The 18150-nt window shown below is 47.6% G+C and overlaps 1 protein-coding gene across 1 annotated transcript in view; it reads right to left on the bottom strand.

Moving 5' to 3' along the window:
• LOC138473267 (pancreatic triacylglycerol lipase-like) overlaps window positions 1–17946 on the bottom strand; it is a 186958-nt gene extending 169012 nt beyond the window's left edge. Inside the window, exon 1 of the mRNA XM_069611904.1 lies at window positions 17882–17946. The gene's annotated coding sequence lies outside the window, so the exon portion shown is untranslated. The remainder of the gene's footprint in view (window positions 1–17881) is intronic.
• Between the last annotated feature and the right edge of the window lie 204 nt (window positions 17947–18150).

The raw sequence follows: 18150 nt of genomic DNA, 5'->3' as shown, positions 1-18150 counted from the left end.
GATCTCGCGGTTCCTTAGCTTAAGTAGTGGGGACAAGAAGGAGGACATCCGGAGGTTCCTGCTCTGCCCAGGGATGAGGCCAAAAGCTTTAGCAAGACGTCGGTTTAAGGTGTGAGTGCCTTAATGCCCACAAGCTGGTTTCCTTCCCTCTGGCTATCTGGTTTTCAACAGCACTCTGGTGAAAATTCGACCAGATGGGGACGGTATACAGGTGTCTTGCGAGTTGGTTGTTCCCACCAAACTCAAGGGAAGAAGTTAACCTTGAAGGGCTTCTCTGTCGAATAAGTCTCAGGCAATTCAGACCTGCAGCATGGCTTCACCAGTTGTCCAGGAGTTGCAGCAGTCCTCTTCCCTCATCTCGTCTTCGTTTTTTTCATTCCATTGATCGACTCTGCTTTCCAAGTCCCAGAGACCTGCTTTTAAACAGTTTTCCCCCATTCATTCCAGCCTGGCTATCACTCACACAGCAGGGTGGCTGTCCTTGCCGGACAGCCAGCCGGCCAATCACGCCAGAGTGCATTCGGGTCTTCTAGGAGACTAAGCACAGGGAGTTTCCGGCACCTCCCTCACATCCTGTCCACCCCAGATACCCTGGCGCCAGAGGAGGGCTTCAGCCCGCCAAAGGCCAACAAACGAAGGGACCAAACCTGGTTTGGCAAGCAGAGACAAACACAAGAAGTGCCTTTCCTAATATAAATGGCGAAAAAAGATGACCAGAGTCTGTTTTTACAGATAGGTCTTGGGCGCCATATTGAAAAACATGGCTGACCTGATTTTTGGCTAACGTTGGTAGCGGTCAGGAAAAATCATGGTAGTTTGTTAAAAACCACTGCCACCAGCCATTTAAAGTAGGAAAGGATAACATTTGACTGTTACATGAGTGTTTTGACCCAGGGGATGCTAGGGAACCCCTCCAGCACTCTATTGGGAGATAGTGTGTGGTGGGTCAGTAAATTTAGTCAATCCCAGAGAAGGTATTTAAACCTTGGGAAGTCTGAAAGACATCCCGTGCCACTGCACTGAAGGTGCTGTGTGACACACAGAAAAAGATGATGCCCATGGAGTTGTTTTAAAACGCCATAACCAAAGAACACAAAAGTAAAACATCAAAATGCATGGAAGAGTGGGAAAAAAAGGCTCACACTCTTCCCAGGTAGAAAAATCAAATCCAAGAAATCCAGCAAAGTTGCTGGGGGTCTCAAAAGGTAAGGGAAATTAGCACATTGAGAATTCTCCCTAACAGGCGGGCGGACCGTCACCCGCGAGCAGACCATGTCGGATGCATTCGTGAATGGTGCCGGTGCATCCTGCCTCCCTATTCCTCTTGAGTCCAATGGGACTTAAATGGGAATGGGGACTAATACTTTCCGGCGCCCGGGAATGGGCAATTACCGGGTCCGCCGGGGCTGTAATGCCCCAGTAATTGCCTATTCATGGGCGACGGAAAATAAATTACTCCGGTTTTACAGGCACAACTGCCGCCGGAGTCATAATGAGGCCCATTGACTTTGATAGTTTGGAGTAGTGTATAAAGCATATCCAAAGATTATCCACTGGCTTTATTTGACTCTGAAAAGCAATTTTAAAGTGTATTTGAATTGTTACTACGAATTGCCTTTTTGAAGAATGCTTATTTAAAACTGACGTTAAATAAACAAATAACTATTTATAACTGAAACCTTGCGTGTAAGTAGTACTTGGCTACTTGTATTTACGGATTTCAATTGTACTACTCTACAGCTCACATTTACCCCTCATGAAATAGGCCTGGCTGCTCAGTCACACTACCAACTTGTGTAGTACAGACCCATACCAAAAGGTGGGTTACCTAATACCAAGCAGATAAGTGTTTTGTAGTCTCACCCAGTGTGACTTCACCAATTGTAACATAACAGCCTTCCAAATGGGCCAGTAGCCAAACCCGACCAGCACCGACTGCCTTGCTAATTTTTAACTAGCACTTTTTAGCAAGCAAGTAACAACAAGCACTTGCAGAGCCAATAGTTTTGGTGTTTTCTGTTGTTTATTGTATTTTATATTCATAGGTAAGAATGCAGTACATGCTTTGGCTCTACAAGTGACTCAATAAATCTTTTCAAGTTAGCGTTTGCAGAAAAATAACATTAGTAATATACTTAGTAGACAAACATCGCTTCACTACGGTGTTCAGAAGTCTTTTTACTATGTGTATAACTAAAGCTTTGTGTTAGCAAACTCAAAGACACGTTTGGAACATTTAAGGTAAGAATGGTGATGTTAAGGGTGAGCTAGGGTCGAAGGGAGAAGAGGCGAGCTAAGGAGGGATGCAGTAAGGAGAAGGGAGCTAGCATGGGTAGGTTGGGGGGGACAGAGGGGTGGGATGGAGTGGTGTTGTAAGGGGTGGGAGTGGCGAAGGGTGCAGTGGTGCAGACGTGGTGTGGAGTGGTGTGGTATAGAGTAGGGTGGGTGGAGTGTGATTTGTGGGATGCTGGTGTAGGGTTTCATTGTGTAGAATGGGGTTGAGTGGGGTTGAGTGGAATGGTGTGAAGTTGTGTGGGATAGAGTGATGTGGAGTTGGGTTGGGTGATGTGGAGTTGGGTGGGTTGGTGTTGGTTAAGCAGCAGTTGGGTTTAGTGAACTGGTGTGGGGTGATGTGGAATAGTGTGGAGTGGGGTGGGGCGAAGTGGGGTTTGGGGATGTAGAGAGGAATAGGGCATTGAAGTGTTTTGTGGAGTGATAGGATGGAGTAGGGTGGTGTGGAGTTGTGTAGCCTGGGGTGGTGGGGAGTGGTCAGGGGAGGTGTGCTGGTGTGGGATAGGTTGGAATGGGATCTGAATGAATTTGTGTGGTTTGGTGGAGAGTGGGGTGGAGTAGTGTAGAATGGGGTGAGCTGAAGTGGAGTTGAATTGAGTGGTGTGATGTGGAATTGTCTGGGGTGAGATGGATTAGAGGTGTGTTGAGCTGTGTGGGGTGGCACAGTGTTCAGTGGTTTGGGAAGTTGTGGGGTAGGGTGTAGTGGAGTGTTGTACAGTGGTAGTGAGTTGTAAGAAGTCACTTAGAGGGGTGTTGAGTGGTATAGTGTAGTGTGGCATTATATGGAGCAGGGTGGTATAGCAATGAGTGGCATGTGTGATGGAGTGGGATAGTGGAGTGGGATGGCGTGTGGTGGACGGCTGTTGGATGGAATGGGATGGTGTGGGTGGAGTAGCGTGGGGTACTGTGGGGATGTGATGGAGTGCTGTAGAGGGGTGTGGGATAGTGTGCAGTGGGTATGACTGCAAAAGTGATGTTGCTTGGGGTTACATGGAGTTGTGTGGGTGGAATGGTGTGGGGGAGTGGTGTGGTGTAACACAGTGTGTACAAAGTGGTGTGGAGTGTGGTGGTTTGGGGTGTTGTGGATTGGTGTACAGTGTTGTGGGTTGGGGTTGAGTGTAAATGTATGCAGTATTATGTGGTGTAGTGGATGAGGAAGAGGTATGGCTAGGATGTGGTGGTATCGAGTGGTGTGGGGTGGTGTGATCTGAGTTGGGCTGGTGTGGAGTTGGGTGGGATAGGGTGGGATGGAGTGTTGTGGAGTGGTATGATATAGATTGGGGGAACAGTGTGGAGTGGTGTGGAGCAGTGTGGAGTGGAGTAGGTGGACTCCTGTGTATGGTGTGGTTTGGGGTGTGGAGTGCATGACTCAGAGTGGTGTAGAATGGGGTGGAGTCGAGCGGTATGGTGTGAAGTGGATTGGTGTAGGTTTAGTGGGTGATGTGGAATAGTCTGAAGTGGTATGGGGTGAAGTAAGGTCAGGGATATAGTGTATGTGGGTGTAATGTGCATTAATGGAGTGATTGCGTGTAGTGGGGGGGGTGTTGTCTGGGGGTGGGTGGAGCTGTGAGGGGAGATATAAGGTGTGGTGCAGAGAAATGGGAATAATTGAGTGGTGTGGTTGAGAGTGAAGGGACTAGTGTGGAGTGAGGGACAAGGTGGGCTTGAGTGAGTGGTGTGGTGTAGAGTGGTGCGTGATTGAGTGAAGTGGGCTGGGGTTGAATAGAGTGGAGTGGGGTGGAATAGACTGGTGTGATATGTAATTATATCTAGTGGATTGGTGGTAAGTCATGTTGGGTTGAGTGGGGTGTTGCCTGGTGGGGGAATTTGCAGTGTAGGATGTGGTGGAGTGGTGTAAAGTGGGATGGAGAGCTGTAGAGTGATATGGGATTGTGTGGGGGGAGTGGGTGGAGTGGTGTGGGGTGGAGTGGAGGTGTGTGGAGTACTGTAGCATGCTTGAGTGGAGTGTGGTTGAATGGGGTCAAGTGGGCGGAATCGAATGGTGCAGTGTGCAATTCTAAAGGGTGAGGTGGCTGGTATGAAGGGATGTAAAGTGACGTGGGGTGGCGTGGTGGTGTGGAGTGGTGAGGGAAGGTGTGGTGTACGGTGAGGTGGAGTGGTGTACAGTGGGATGAAGTGCTTTAGAATGCTATGGAATATAGTGGCACTGTGTGGGGTGGAGTGAGATGGTGCAGGTAAAGTGGTTTGAGGTGCAGAAGAGTGGAGAAGAGTACTGTAGGATGGTGTGGAGTTTGGTGGTGTAGTGTGGAGTGATGTAGGGTGATGTGAGGTGGGGCTGCATGGGGTGGAGGGGTTTGGGGGAGTGGTAATATGTGCAGCAGTGTGTACGAAGTGGGGTGTAGTGGGGCTTGTGTGGATTAGTGTAGACTGAGTGGTCTGTGGGTGGTGTGTAAAGGTTTTGATTTGTGTTGGGTGGGTGGAGGGAAGTAGAGTGGTGTGGGGTGCTGAGGAGTGATGAGGAATAAGAAAGTGTAGGTATGGTGGTATGGGAAGAAGTCGTGTAGAGCGGTGCAGAATGGAGTGACATGATATGTGGTGGAGTGGAGTGGTGTGATATGGGTTGGGGTGGAATGGTGTGAGGTTATGTGGTGATGGAGTGGTGAAGGGTGTTGTAGGGTGAAATGGAGTGGTGTAGGGTGGAGTGGTATGCACTAGTGTGGTGTGGAAAGGTGTGTAGAAGTGTGGGGTTGGGTAGTGTGTATGGAGTGATGTGGAGTCAGGTGTTGCATGGTTTGGAGTGGTGTGGGGTAGTGTTGTGTAGGATGGGATGGAGTAGTGTGTGGGATGGAGTGGTATGGTAGAGGGCAGGGTAGCATGGTGGAGAGTGATGTGGAATGGTGTGGTATAGTTCGAGGTGAAGTAGTATGTATGACGTGGTGTGGAGTGTGGTGTTGAGTGTTTTGGGATGGGTGGAGTAGGGTGAGTGGGGTGGTCTGTTGGAAGAGGAAGGTGTGAGGTAGAGTGGACTAAGAGAGATGGTTTACATATTTCTAATCATGTAACTGACACTTGATAGCCATTGCACCAGCTGTTTCGCAAATTCCTCGTCAGTGTATAGCCTGGATGAAAGCACCTGGAAGGTGCAGTCAGACAGCATGTGCAATAGCATCCCGTTTCAAGGTCTGTGCAGTAATATAGCTGATCAAGGTTGTGATATATCAACTTCCGGGGCACCAGTGGTCAAGGGAGGAATATCGGTTTCTAAACCATCAATCAGCCCCACACCTCTAGTACACCAGAAGGGATACAAACAGATTAAAAACACAAGCAAATTATAAACCTACTTGTCCAATTTTGGTAACGTGGACGGAATGGCAGGCTTATCTCTGCAAGGTTGTTGGAACGTTGTTAAATTGCAACACAGTGAAAATACAATCATTACCCAATTATAAATGGGACTGTCCAGTCAAGGTTGTATACAAATATCTACTTTATTATTAACACAACAGACAGTTCTAGCACACTACAAAATACAACCCACCCTGTAAAGGAATGCAGAGGACAGTCAGTTTCAAGAAGGAAAGGGGATGCACTTTAGATACTGACAGGAGGGTAGTCGGTAAAGTAATGCTTACACAAAGGGCCTCATTACACGGATGGCGGTAAGGATTTACCAGTACCGGTATTTTACCGGTACCGGTACATCCTTACCGCCTTACTACGAGGTCCCTTTGTGGGTTGGGGAATTTAACGCCTGCTTATTGCAGGCATTAAAAACCAACCCGCAAAGGGACCCAGGGAGCTAATTACGGTACCGCAATTTGCGGTACCGTAATTAGCGCCTTCCCCATTCCCATTATGCCCTATGGGGCAAAAATGGGAATGGGGAAGGGCAATGGTGGAAGGGGGAATTACTGCCCCGCCAACCTTGGAATGGGGCGGTAATTACCCTTTCCGCCAAGGCAGTGCCGGTATTTTACCGGCATGAACCATGGGCTAATAGCGTCATGGTTCTCCGCCATCCGTGTAATGAGGTCCAAAGGCAGCAATGGGTAGTAAAATGTCACTAGGGGCCTTCGGAGAAGGACCAGGGGGACAGAACTAAAATGTACCTGGTGCTTGTAGAAGTTCTTGGTGCTCGAAAGTGTAGAGTTGGTTTCAAGGCACTTTTCAGCTTTTGCGACAGAGTTCAAGGCGGTAGACAGCTGTGGGTATCAGGCAGCAGGCAGTTTGGCGAGTGATGCTGGACGGATGGCTGCAGGCTGGCCTACATGGCAGCTCAGGGTCAGGAATTGCTGTCTGAGTGCCAGTTGGCAGGTCTGAAGCACTAGTTGAGGCATATTGGATGGCTTTAGCAACTGCAGCGTAACGGCAGTCAGCAGTGCAGTCGGTTGCTGCTCGAGGGGCTCTACAGGCTCAAAAATGTCCTTTCAAGCGGAAGTTGGTAGATGCTTGTTGATGCACTCCTCCTAGCTTCTTTGCTGGGCTTGTGTCGACCTTTAGACCGGATGGCCCAAAGCTGAGTAGCGTGTTGCAGGAAACTGCCTTGTCCTTGGTTAGGTTCAGATACTCTCTGGCACTTCCCACCTAGGAAGCTTGCTGCAGCGCCAAGCAGGACACACTGTGTACTTTGTGGGTCCCGGTTCTGGAGCTGCTGGAGGGTCCTCTGGATTCAGTATCCCCCTCTGTTCCCTCTGAGATGTTTAGGGGAGGAATCTTGCTTCTCTCTTTGGAAAATCTGGCCTTCCTTCAATGGCGGAAGCTGTAAGGCTGACTGTACCTTCAGCCAGGGTCCAGTGCTGAGTTCTTCTTGTTACTCCTTGCAAAGTCTTCAGATGATCTGCCCAAAAGAGGGGCTCAACCCTCTTTTAAAGCCAAATGGGCCAGTGTTACTCCTTGCAAAGTCTTCAGATGATCTGCCCAAAAGAGGGGCTCAACCCTCTTTTAAAGCCAAATGGGCCACAGAGATTGGTGTAGGCTAAGCCTACCCTAGTGAATCAATCGTGGGTACCCATCAACAATCTCCTGTATGTCTGAGATCATAACCAGAGTGCTTTGCAACAGAAAAGGTAAAGGGGTGAAAACATGTAATACTAAGTCGCACCCATCTTCCTGTCTGTTTTGGATCAAAGGGTCTCTCTGGTTAATTGAGCTCTCTGTGGTTCCTGAGTAAAGCGCCAGCTCTCCCTTGAAGCTGCAGCGAGACCATACTTTTGGTCGCCGCCAAACCACATCTGAATGGGGTCCCCCTGCTGGGATGACTACTGTAAACAGCTGTCCTAAACATGATAATTCACTGCCCTTGATACTGAGGGGTGTGATCTGGCTTCAGGTTGACACAGTGCATATCAAAGGTTGTTGGGGTTTCCTGTCTCTTTTGTTAGTCCTGCGACCAGGCCCCTCGTTGGCTTGTTGGAACTCACGCTGATTAGTATGCAAAGCTGACACCAGCAGAGCTAACAAAGGACAGGGCGGATCCATGGAGCCTTTGTTAGTTAATTAGGCTGGCCACGGCAGGAGGAAGGTTTTGCGCTTCCCCTTCTAATAGGCCTTGATGTACTCTTGGCTGTCATATCCCAGCTAAATATGACAGGGGGGCGGCACCTGTAGGCTGTGTCCACCCAGAGTACACAGGTCTATGTGTATGTAGTGCAGTCTGTAGAGTAGCCCCACACATTTTCCAGAGGTTCATCTACCATCATTCAATTTCTTTTAAAATTTCAAAAAAACCCAGGCGAGCGAACACCCACTCTACACATGTTGGAATTCCTCCCAAAGGTCAGACATGAACACACAGTGCAGGGCCAGTGTAACGCTCAATATTTTCATAATTTCAACCCCTTTTCTGGGTGACATTTCTTTGATGGGGACTCCAGCTTCTCTGAGAAGGAATGTGCTTCCAAGCATGACCGTGTGGCCCTTGAAGAATACTGTTCTCTGTGAAAATGAGAGAATCAAAGACTACCCAATGCAATCATTTGCTTATGTCAAATAAGGTTTAAAACACATCTAAAACTCTGTGGGGTTCACTTATGCTTGTAAATGTTTAATTAAAACATTTGTTTTGCTGCAGGTAGCACCTTACGGAAGGATGTGAGGTGCAGGCCAGGCAGCAGGGTATTGGGGGAAGGAGGCCTGGTCCTCTTGCGACCAATGTACTTGTGCAAGTTCTCGATCATGACCTCTTTGCAATCCAATACTCAGAGTGAAAGATTCTGGGCACCCTCCGTGCTCCTGGGGCTGGTGCCATGGCTGAGCTCCAGCCTATGTTCATCATGAAGTGCCAAAACTCCCCCTGCTATCTCTGACAAGTTACATGCTAGAGCAGCTCAGGTATGGAGTGACTGTAGGCAGGGAAAGAGGACTTGAGATGCGCCATCACTGGAGCCGCCCGCCGGATCTGTCATTTTACACTGCATATTATGGAAATAAATATAATGAACTTGATCCACCAGATTAAAAGGAACTTTCATAGCTACACAAGGAGAGCACTGCAAATGAAAGGAGCAACACTTCTAAAGTGCAGGAAACAAAGCGATGAGAACAGTAAGCCATCACTACTTTGGGCCAACGTTTTTTACACAATCCCACGCCAGAGTATATGGCGAAGGGGCATTGAAATGAATACATTGTACTTTGGCCAATTCATGCTGTAAGCATTGCCAGTCACCATGGCAAACATGGAGTCTGCTGCCCAATAGCCCTTTCATCTTACCTGTAGCATTGTTTTGGCAAAATGAGCCAAAATCAAAAATGCAATGATTTAATATGCTCAAGCTCACTAGAGGCTTAATTCCTGCTATGGCAAAGGGGATTAACGGAGAACTCGAGAGGCTGAGTTTATAACAAGTCTATTGGGCTGTAGTTTCGCATGGGAACATCCCCCTCGGAAATGCTATCACCTCCTATGTCCCCTTTCACTCCTTGGCCCACACTGTCTGGCCACCCTTGAGGTTCTCCCAGGATCCCTCGTATACTCCAGCCCATGTATACTGCCTCTCATTACACGGATGGGTGTGTGCTAGGGGCCAGAGTGTCTGGGCTTTCTGATTGGGTATTTTTAATAGCCCCTGCTCCCAGCCGTGGTGTAACTAATCCAATGTTAAGGGTCCTGGATTCGCCCGCAGCTCTAAGGGCAGAGGTCATGAGAACATGGACTGCCATCTTGGATTCATGGTGGCCACCTGATTCCAAGGGGGTCCTCTCGCAGGCCTCTGTGTCTCCTCCTTGCTATGTGGAATGTTGTGTGTTCATGGCCGGAGCTCATATGCTGATGCCTGTCAGTTCTGGATGGGTGATGCTTAATGGAGAACACAACTGTGTAATAATATACAATCTGAAATTGGCATCTTGTGTGGCTTAATGCGCCCATGCTCACTGGAAGCACCGAGGTAAGAAGGCACCGAGGGCCGGCCTTTGCGGGGATGCCACATTTTTCGATAGGCGCTGATGCAGAAGAATCAGAACCCTATTGTTTATTAAATGCACCACGCTCCCGAGAGCAGGGCTCGTTTAATTTCTATAGGGCGCCTGCTACGCCTTCTCGCGCCACGCCAGCTTGGGGGAGACCTTTAAAGACTCCCCCGAGCCGGTGTGGCGGGGGTGCTAATAGCACCCCGGACAGTCACCCTGGCGGCCTTGCCCTAAGGCCGCCCGCTCCAGACACTCATTCTTTTAAATAGATCTGATGATTCATTAACTCTGATGCACCGAGATGAAGAGTGATGATGAAGAGTTTTGAAGAATATATTATAAACTTTGTAAATTATAAATTCCCACAGCTGATTGCAACAGTAAACAAACCACAGACTCCTACGTGGCAGAAGCACACCCCCAATCTTACCGCAGTTCAAGCCAAGCCATTGTTTTAACTCTGAAATGTTGAGCGCATTCATCCTGCCTAACCTGACCTTCTCGTGAGAACTCTTGGAGTTATTGTAGGCATATTTCCAGGCTAGACTGCACCAGCAGCCTCTTCATAGGCCTCACTGATTGACTAAGACTAAGACTCCATTGTACCCATAAAAACCCTAAATTCTGCACAGTGCAACTGAAAGTACTACTGTGGGTTACTCTAACATTCCTTCCCTCTCTTCCTTCCTTGAAATGGACACCACGGAGACGAGGAATAACACGAATGATGGCACACCTTTTTCTAAGAGTACTGGGAAGAGTTGGCCACGAGGAGACATGAAGAGTACAGAATGAAAACTGCGAAAAGACTATGGCACAGCACTGGGGTGGGCCGAGCTAGGAGAGATAAAAACTGAGAAAGGACTGAAGGAAGAGCTGAGAAGCAGGCGCCAGCAAAGCCTCGGAAGAAGCTGTGTAAAGAAGCTGATCCTTGGAAGAGAGGAAGGTGAAGAGTGGAAGCAGCAGAAGAATCCTGTGAGCCATCAGGGAGGTGACTCACTTCAGTGCCGAGGAAGTTGAGGTGGTGGCGTAACCTCTGTGAGGTGGACCGCTTGGTCCAACAACAACGCGGAGACCGCCAGACCCAGGTGTGCACAAAAGTACGTAGGCAAACCAGAAGGAAGCAACGAGGGAACAGCAAACCACCCGCGACCACGGGAAGAACCAGACACCCCTTCTCAACACAAACATTGTCACAGGAGCTGCGGTAAATCCAGGTGGGGTCTGTGAAGACCAGAGAGTGGAAGTTGCATTGGGAGTATTCTCCCTTGTCACAGTAATTACCAAAGAGACACAGAGAGTGGACGTTACATTGGAAGTAATCTCTCGTCACAGAAGTTACCAAAGAGACTCAGAGAATGAAAGTCACATCAGGAGTAATCTTCCTCATCACAGTAGTGATACCCAGAGGACCAGGAGTCAAGAAAGTCTCAGGAGTAATCTCCCTTGTCACAGTAGTGATATCCAGAGAACCAGGAGTCAAGAAAGTGTTGGAAGTAATCTCCCTCGTCACAGTAGTGATATCCAGAGAACCAGGAGTCAAGAAAGCATTGGGAGTAATCTCGCTAGTCACAGTAGTGATACCCAGAGAACCAAGAGTCAAGAGAATCTCTGGAGTCACCCCCCGGGTCACAGTAGTAATATCCAAAGATCTAAAAAACAAGAGTGTATCGGGAGGAATCTCTTTAGTCACAGTGATAATCCAAGTACACTTAAAGAGGATCATAGACAAAAAGAGCTATCTGGAGATAATCTTCATAATGTCCTAAACCAGGGAAGACTGGCTGGAACTGTAAGGCAGGCTTTCAGAAGCCGTTGGGATGAAGTGAAGGGACATTTGAGGACTATTTTCAAATAATATTCCAAGGCTGCCCTCAAAACTATGCGAGGTGGTTCAAGGGAAGGGGTCATTCTCCCGACCATACTCTCTTAGTTGAATCAGAAACAAGCGCAAAATATTGATGTGAAAGAGATAAAGAATGAGCCACATCACCAGGAGAAGGGAGCCATTCTCCTGGTACCCTTTACATTTAGATGCTGAATTCTTTTGTGGACTAGTGGTAGGGTGAGAGTAGGATTTTGGACAGAGGACGGTCTCTTTTCATTTGGACAAACATGCTGACAACGAGCACCCGAGTTAGTATTTGTTTAAGCAGGAATAACCCTTTAGAGGTAGGGAGAGGTAGGACCTTTTCTTTATTTCTAAAATAAAACTTGTTGAAACATGACACCTCTTTGTCCGACAACTTACTTACACCACACCACAGGCTCTATAGGCAAAACAGACACAGGCACAACATTATTTTTTTTTAAAAACATTGATATACAAATTAATTTACGATTTGCTAATGTACACCTCTGCCAACAATACTTTTGAAATGTAATTAACAGCAGTTGTGATGAGTGTGATAAGTGTGCCTCTCTTCCCTGACTGATGATCCTGTAGGTTTCAAGTGCTGAGAATGTCTCTATATTGATATTCATCCTATAGCGTACAGTACAATTGCCTCTTTAAGACCACTTTCTTATAGACCCCCTAGAACATATTTACTTCCCTAGTAATCATACTCCAGTCCTATTGGACAGCGGATAGGAGTCATGGCAAAGTATTCTATCGGAATCCCAGCATAGCCTAGTGATTTCCCAGCCTCACTACAAGAAACCCTTAGTTTAATGCTGGGAATCATGTAGGATGTGCTGGGTTAAAACCATGCAGTTTCAGCCCTTGCTATCAGATGTATCTCCCAGAACATTTCTTGGCAATACCTGCCAAATGATGTATGCTGTACAGTATTCCTCCCCTGGTTGCTTGTAGATCCCTGGCTGCCAAAATGCCCACCTCATTGTTGTTAGCTTCCTGCTCCCCTGTATCTCTGCCTCCCTCACTGTGTCCTTCCTCCAATGTCTTGTCAAGTACTCGGATGCTTCCTGGAGCAGGTCTGTGCTCAATCAGTACCCTAATAACACTACTAATGATAACATTTAATGTGATGTTGATAGATGACAAATAGTGCGGGTATCTAGGCATATGTTGCTGTTGTTGTCTCCCTCCTCTGTGTCGATCCATGTCAAGACAATGGAAAGAGTGAGTCACATTCTTGTCTCACAAAGTCTGCTAATGATGGGTTTCTCATTGTTATCACACAAGCAAACTGCACCCCTTTATTGAAGGATTTCTACTCCAATCTCAAGACATAGACTCCCAAATGACTACTCTCTCTGGGAAATTACAGCTTTTAAATATTTCATGATCCCCAAAAAGGCTTAGAATAATGATCTGGTCCTAATTGCACCTACCCACAGCTGGACCCCAAAAAGGCTGCACAGGACCTGCAGGCCCCATGATCCCTCACTATTCACTATGGTGGCTAAAGCTAATGGTAGATGCAGCCTAAAACATTTGGAAAGCCAAAGGTTGCATACCTCTCCACCAAACATTGCTTCTGAGGCCATAGCAAAATCTTGGGAGTTCTGAGTTATGCAGAGCACCCTCTCCGCCACTTTCTGGGGATTGACATTTGACCTATCCCACTCTCCAGCCAGCTTGAGATTGACCAGAAGACCACCATTTAGGGTAGAGATATGTAGGGGTTATGGCTGAGGGAGGCTGAAGGGATGGCAAGGGGGAAGAAGAATATTAATTGATTATATAAATATGCCATAGTCTTAAATGTTGAGGTATATCACCTTTTTATTATACTCCGTCTTATAGTCACATTGCACCATGTGATGTGTTGTTTTTGTGTCATGTCTATTGTGTATGTATTGTTGAAATCATTAGTCCTTTCATGCTTTACTTTGTGATATATTCCTCTAATGGCATCAGGCTAATAAAATAATGTTTATTTTGAAGTGGAGTTACCCAGTCACCAATAGCTTTAAAAATGAGCCCTTCAAAAACCAAGATGTAAATCATATCTCGTCTGTTCTCAAACAAACCACACTTGTTAAAAACACAACAGCAAAGCCCAGGTGGCCAGGCTGGGTCTACCTATTCTGGCACCACTTGTTAACTCGCTCATAAATGCCTCGCTCACCATGCAAACCTTTCCCCAGAAGCTTAATCATGCTATTGTCATGTTATACTGTAAGGGGCTTAATGAAGCACATACATTCACCAGGAGGCATCACAGCGCTATAGTAGTCCCACTTCAAAGACAATTGGTAATTTGAACATAACTAATTAAAGGGTTTCCTCTTAACTAAACAGAGAGCATCATTCCAGGGCAGAATACTTTTGTGTTTTTGTTGCTTCAGGGATGAAATTAGGATACCATTCTCCCAAAGGATGAATGGGTGAGTGTTACACAGCATAGAGGCTAACATTGCAAAAGTACAGCCACCAGACGTAAACCTCTTAAACTTTGGAATGATAAGAGGGCAAGAATTCTGTGATCTCCGTTACCTATGAGGTGGGTATTGAGATAATGATAAGAATAGAGGGCTGCCGAGAGAGCCATAGATCAGGGTTGTCCAACTCCAGGCCTCTAGGGCCAGAAACCTGACAGGTTTTCAGGATATCCCTCATTAATATTCATGAACACAAATTTGCACACATTTAGAATCATTGTATGCAATATTATCTCATGAATATTAATGAAGGGTATCCTGAAAATCCGACATGAATCTAGCCCTCGAGGTCTGGAGTTGGACAACCCTGCCATAGATGAATCTGTGCACCAGGCTCATATTTTTAGTGCTTTTTTAGCACTTTTTTAAATAGGCAGCCAGTGCCATGCGCGCAAACCAGGAGTAACGTGGTGGTATTTCTTGAAGTCAAGTACGAGCCGGCTGCCAAATGTTACACTCGCTGCTAAATCTGTCATACCTTTATTGAGGAAAGCCAATTATGACCTGGAAATGTTATGCAATAGCAGTCACATATATGACCTAGCATGTCTCATCAAGGGACTCTAGGCATATGCGGGCGGGCAACTCTCTGCTCATCTGGGATCCCAGTGCCTCCTCGTTGGCTTTCAGTCTAGATATCCACCAATGACGAGGCTTTGAGGCAATGTTGGAGAACATGCCAGATGGACTATATCCATCCTAAGAAGGCCAGCCCTGTGTACTAATGGGCCACTCCGCTGACAGTCTAGATATCCACCAATGACGAGGCATGGCGGCCACTCTGGAGAACATGCCAGATGGACTCTGCCCATCCTGAGAAGGCCATCCCTGTGTACTAATGGGCCACTCTGCCGACAGTCTAGATATCCACCAATGACGAGGCATGGCGGCCACTCTGGAGAACATGCCAGATGGACTCTGCCCATCCTGAGAAGGCCAGCCCTGTGTACTAATCGGCCACTCCGCTGACAGTCTAGATATCCACCAATGACGAAGCATGGCGGCCACTCTGGAGAACATGCCAAATGGACTCTGCCCATCCTGAGAAGGCCAGCCCTGTGTACTAATGGGCCACTCTGCCGACAGTCTAGATATCCACCAATGACGAGGCATGGTGGACACTCTGGAGAACATGCCAGATGGACTCTATCCATCCTGAGAAGGCCAGCCGTGTGTACTAATGGGCCACTCTGCCGACAGTCTAGATATCCACCAATGACGAGGCATGGCGGCCACTCTGGAGAACATGCCAGATGGACTCTGCCCATCCTGAGAAGGCCAGCCCTGTGTACTGATGGGCCACTCTGCCGACAGTCTAGATATCCACCAATGACGGGGCATGGCGGCCACTGTGGAGAACATGCCAGATGGACTCTGCCCATCCTGAGAAGGCCAGCCCTGTGTACTAATGGGCCACTCTGCCGACAGTCTAGATATCCACCAATGACGAGGCATGGCGGCCACTCTGGAGAATATGCCAGATGGACTCTGCCCATCCTGAGAAGGCCAGCCCTGTGTACTAATGGGCCACTCTGCCGACAGTCTAGATATCCACCAATGACGAGGCATGGCGGCCACTCTGGAGAACATGCCAGATGGACTCTGCCCATCCTGAGAAGGCCAGCCCTGTGTACTAATGGGCCACTCTGCCGACAGTCTAGATATCCACCAATGACGAGGCATGGCGGCCACTCTGGAGAACATGCCAGATGGACTCTATCCATCCTGAGAAGGCCAGCCGTGTGTACTAATGGGCCACTCTGCCGACAGTCTAGATATCCACCAATGACGAGGCATGGCGGCCACTCTGGAGAACATGCCAGATGGACTCTGCCCATCCTGAGAAGGCCATCCCTGTGTACTAATGGGCCACTCTGCCGACAGTCTAGATATCCATCAATGACGAGGCATGGCGGCCACTCTGGAGAACATGCCAGATGGACTCTGCCCATCCTGAGAAGGCCAGCCCTGTGTACTAATGGGCCACTCCGCTGACAGTCTAGATATCCACCAATGACGGGGCATGGCGGCCACTCTGGAGAACATGCCAGATGGACTCTGCGCATCCTGGGAAGGCCAGCCCTGTGTACTGATCCTGCTAGGCCACTCTGCCAACGCTTCGCACCAATGATTGTGACATGCAAAAGCGATCATTTGGTTCCCGCCCTACCTCATAAATCGGACTCTGATAAACCTTCAAATCTTTTACCTTAAAGGTGGGTGCCACAAGGATTAGACCTATCCTTGATTGTTTTTTACATGGCCCTGCCCCCTATATTTGCAAACATAGATATACAATTATATAACACACGTATGCCAACAATACTCAGCTACATCTAAGACTACAAGAACAATTAGGATGATCAGAACACACATAGGCACACACACTGGATGCACAATAACTAAATGTTTCACAGTATCTGCAACAGATATTGTAATTCTGAGCCCGACCAACACCATTGTCGTACCTTTCAACTGGCTTCCCACATATACCACCCTTCCACGTCAACCAGTTCCAGGCGTGAAACCTCGCGGCTGTCCTGTCCCATATACCACAAGTTTATGTGGTTTCAAAAGTTTCCTTCCACCATCTGCATCTCAGCAGAGGGGCCCTCATCCTTACATTTGCTACTTTCCTTTTCATAGGATGACAGTCAAAGCCCATAGGAGCCAGAACTTTTCTGGGGACATCATATCCATACTCCTTCACTCGGGCCATTTCACCACATAGGATAAGATTTCACATCAACATCTGTACCTAGGAGACAAGGATAGTAAGTCACTAAGACAGCTTATCAAGGCCTTCTTTCCCTACAGTTGGACTAGACTCTGATGCTCTGCCACACTGAGCAGATCGGCTAACCATCCAGCTATTTACAGGCAGGAATCTTCATGCACAATGCTGTTACCTTCGTAACTTAATCGACATTCACTTTTGCAGAGAGTCTAATGAAATTGTGCAAAGGGCAGCCAATTTACCTGACCATCATTCCCAGTGGACGGCCAGTGGCACAATGGGCCACGGCCATTGAAGATCCCTGCCATGCGATACCACCAAATTTACATCGACCCATTTGTTAGAGGACTCTGAAGTTCCTGAGAAACTACCCAACTGCTATATAAACCCACCTAACCAAATGTACAATAGTAGACACCAGTCTCCCTGGGTCAGACTTGCGGGCGTGATCTAGGGGTAGGGTTTGGAAGTAAATCTATGATGGATGCGGATAAACAACGTCAATGGCATAAGCAAAAGTGAAGGGCCAAAATGCATTAACTCTAAATGGCATTAGCAAAGAGCCATTTCCCATAATGGCAAACTATCCCACTCTACACATTTCATAGCACAGCATCAAAGAATAGGGTGCGCAAACTATAATCGGTTCTTTTTAACGCGCGTTTCCTTGCTTCCAAGGCGAGCGCATTGCCCCTGTGCTCCCGAGATGACTGGGTGCGACTGGCAAACAACTTTTCCAGTCCTGGGATTTTCTTGTACCAGTCGTTGACATCACCTGCTGAAGTCCACTTCGTTCAAGCATAGCAAACTAAGACCCTTTACAAAGCCGTATAGCGGGTGAAACGAGTCCGGGGTTTGGTGCCTGTTTCCCAGCTGGTTGAATTTAATACATTCTTTAATTAAAGAAAGATTTTAACTTATTTTTTATCAGGGAGTGCCTCCCAAACCTTCATTTATCTTTAACCAAGACTAAAATTCCCAGAATGTCCTAATTTGTTAAATGAATCTCCCGGGCTGGAAAAGTGCTGGTCAGATGATCTGAAGTCTTCTAATCTCCCCACGCCTGCCCAAGATCACAGACCTGAGCGCACCTGAAGCCCGCATGAGGTAGCCTGGGGAAGCACTTACCTTCTGACGGTACGTTCCTCCTCCTGTTCTTCTCAGCACCTGCTCAGAGCACTGAGCAAACAGCCTGATCCTCTGCCCTCAAATAGCCAGAAGCATGGGAGGGAACAGGTAAGATAAACACTTGGACTCGTTGGCATTCCTTCCGTCCAAAGGTCACCTGCAGTCACCAATTTCTTTATCGTCTTAATTCACAGGAGTTTCTTCTTGCAAATCAATGTACTAAGCACAGGCATTTTGAAATCTGAAGTCCAGATAATATCAGACACACA

Source organism: Ambystoma mexicanum, chromosome 8 (assembly GCF_040938575.1).
Source record: "Ambystoma mexicanum isolate Mex_15411 chromosome 8, UKY_AmexF1_1, whole genome shotgun sequence".
NCBI classification, from domain to species: Eukaryota; Metazoa; Chordata; class Amphibia; order Caudata; family Ambystomatidae; genus Ambystoma; species Ambystoma mexicanum.
The sequence above is the reverse complement of the archived record's forward strand: the minus strand, read 5'-3'. Positions and strand labels throughout refer to the sequence as shown.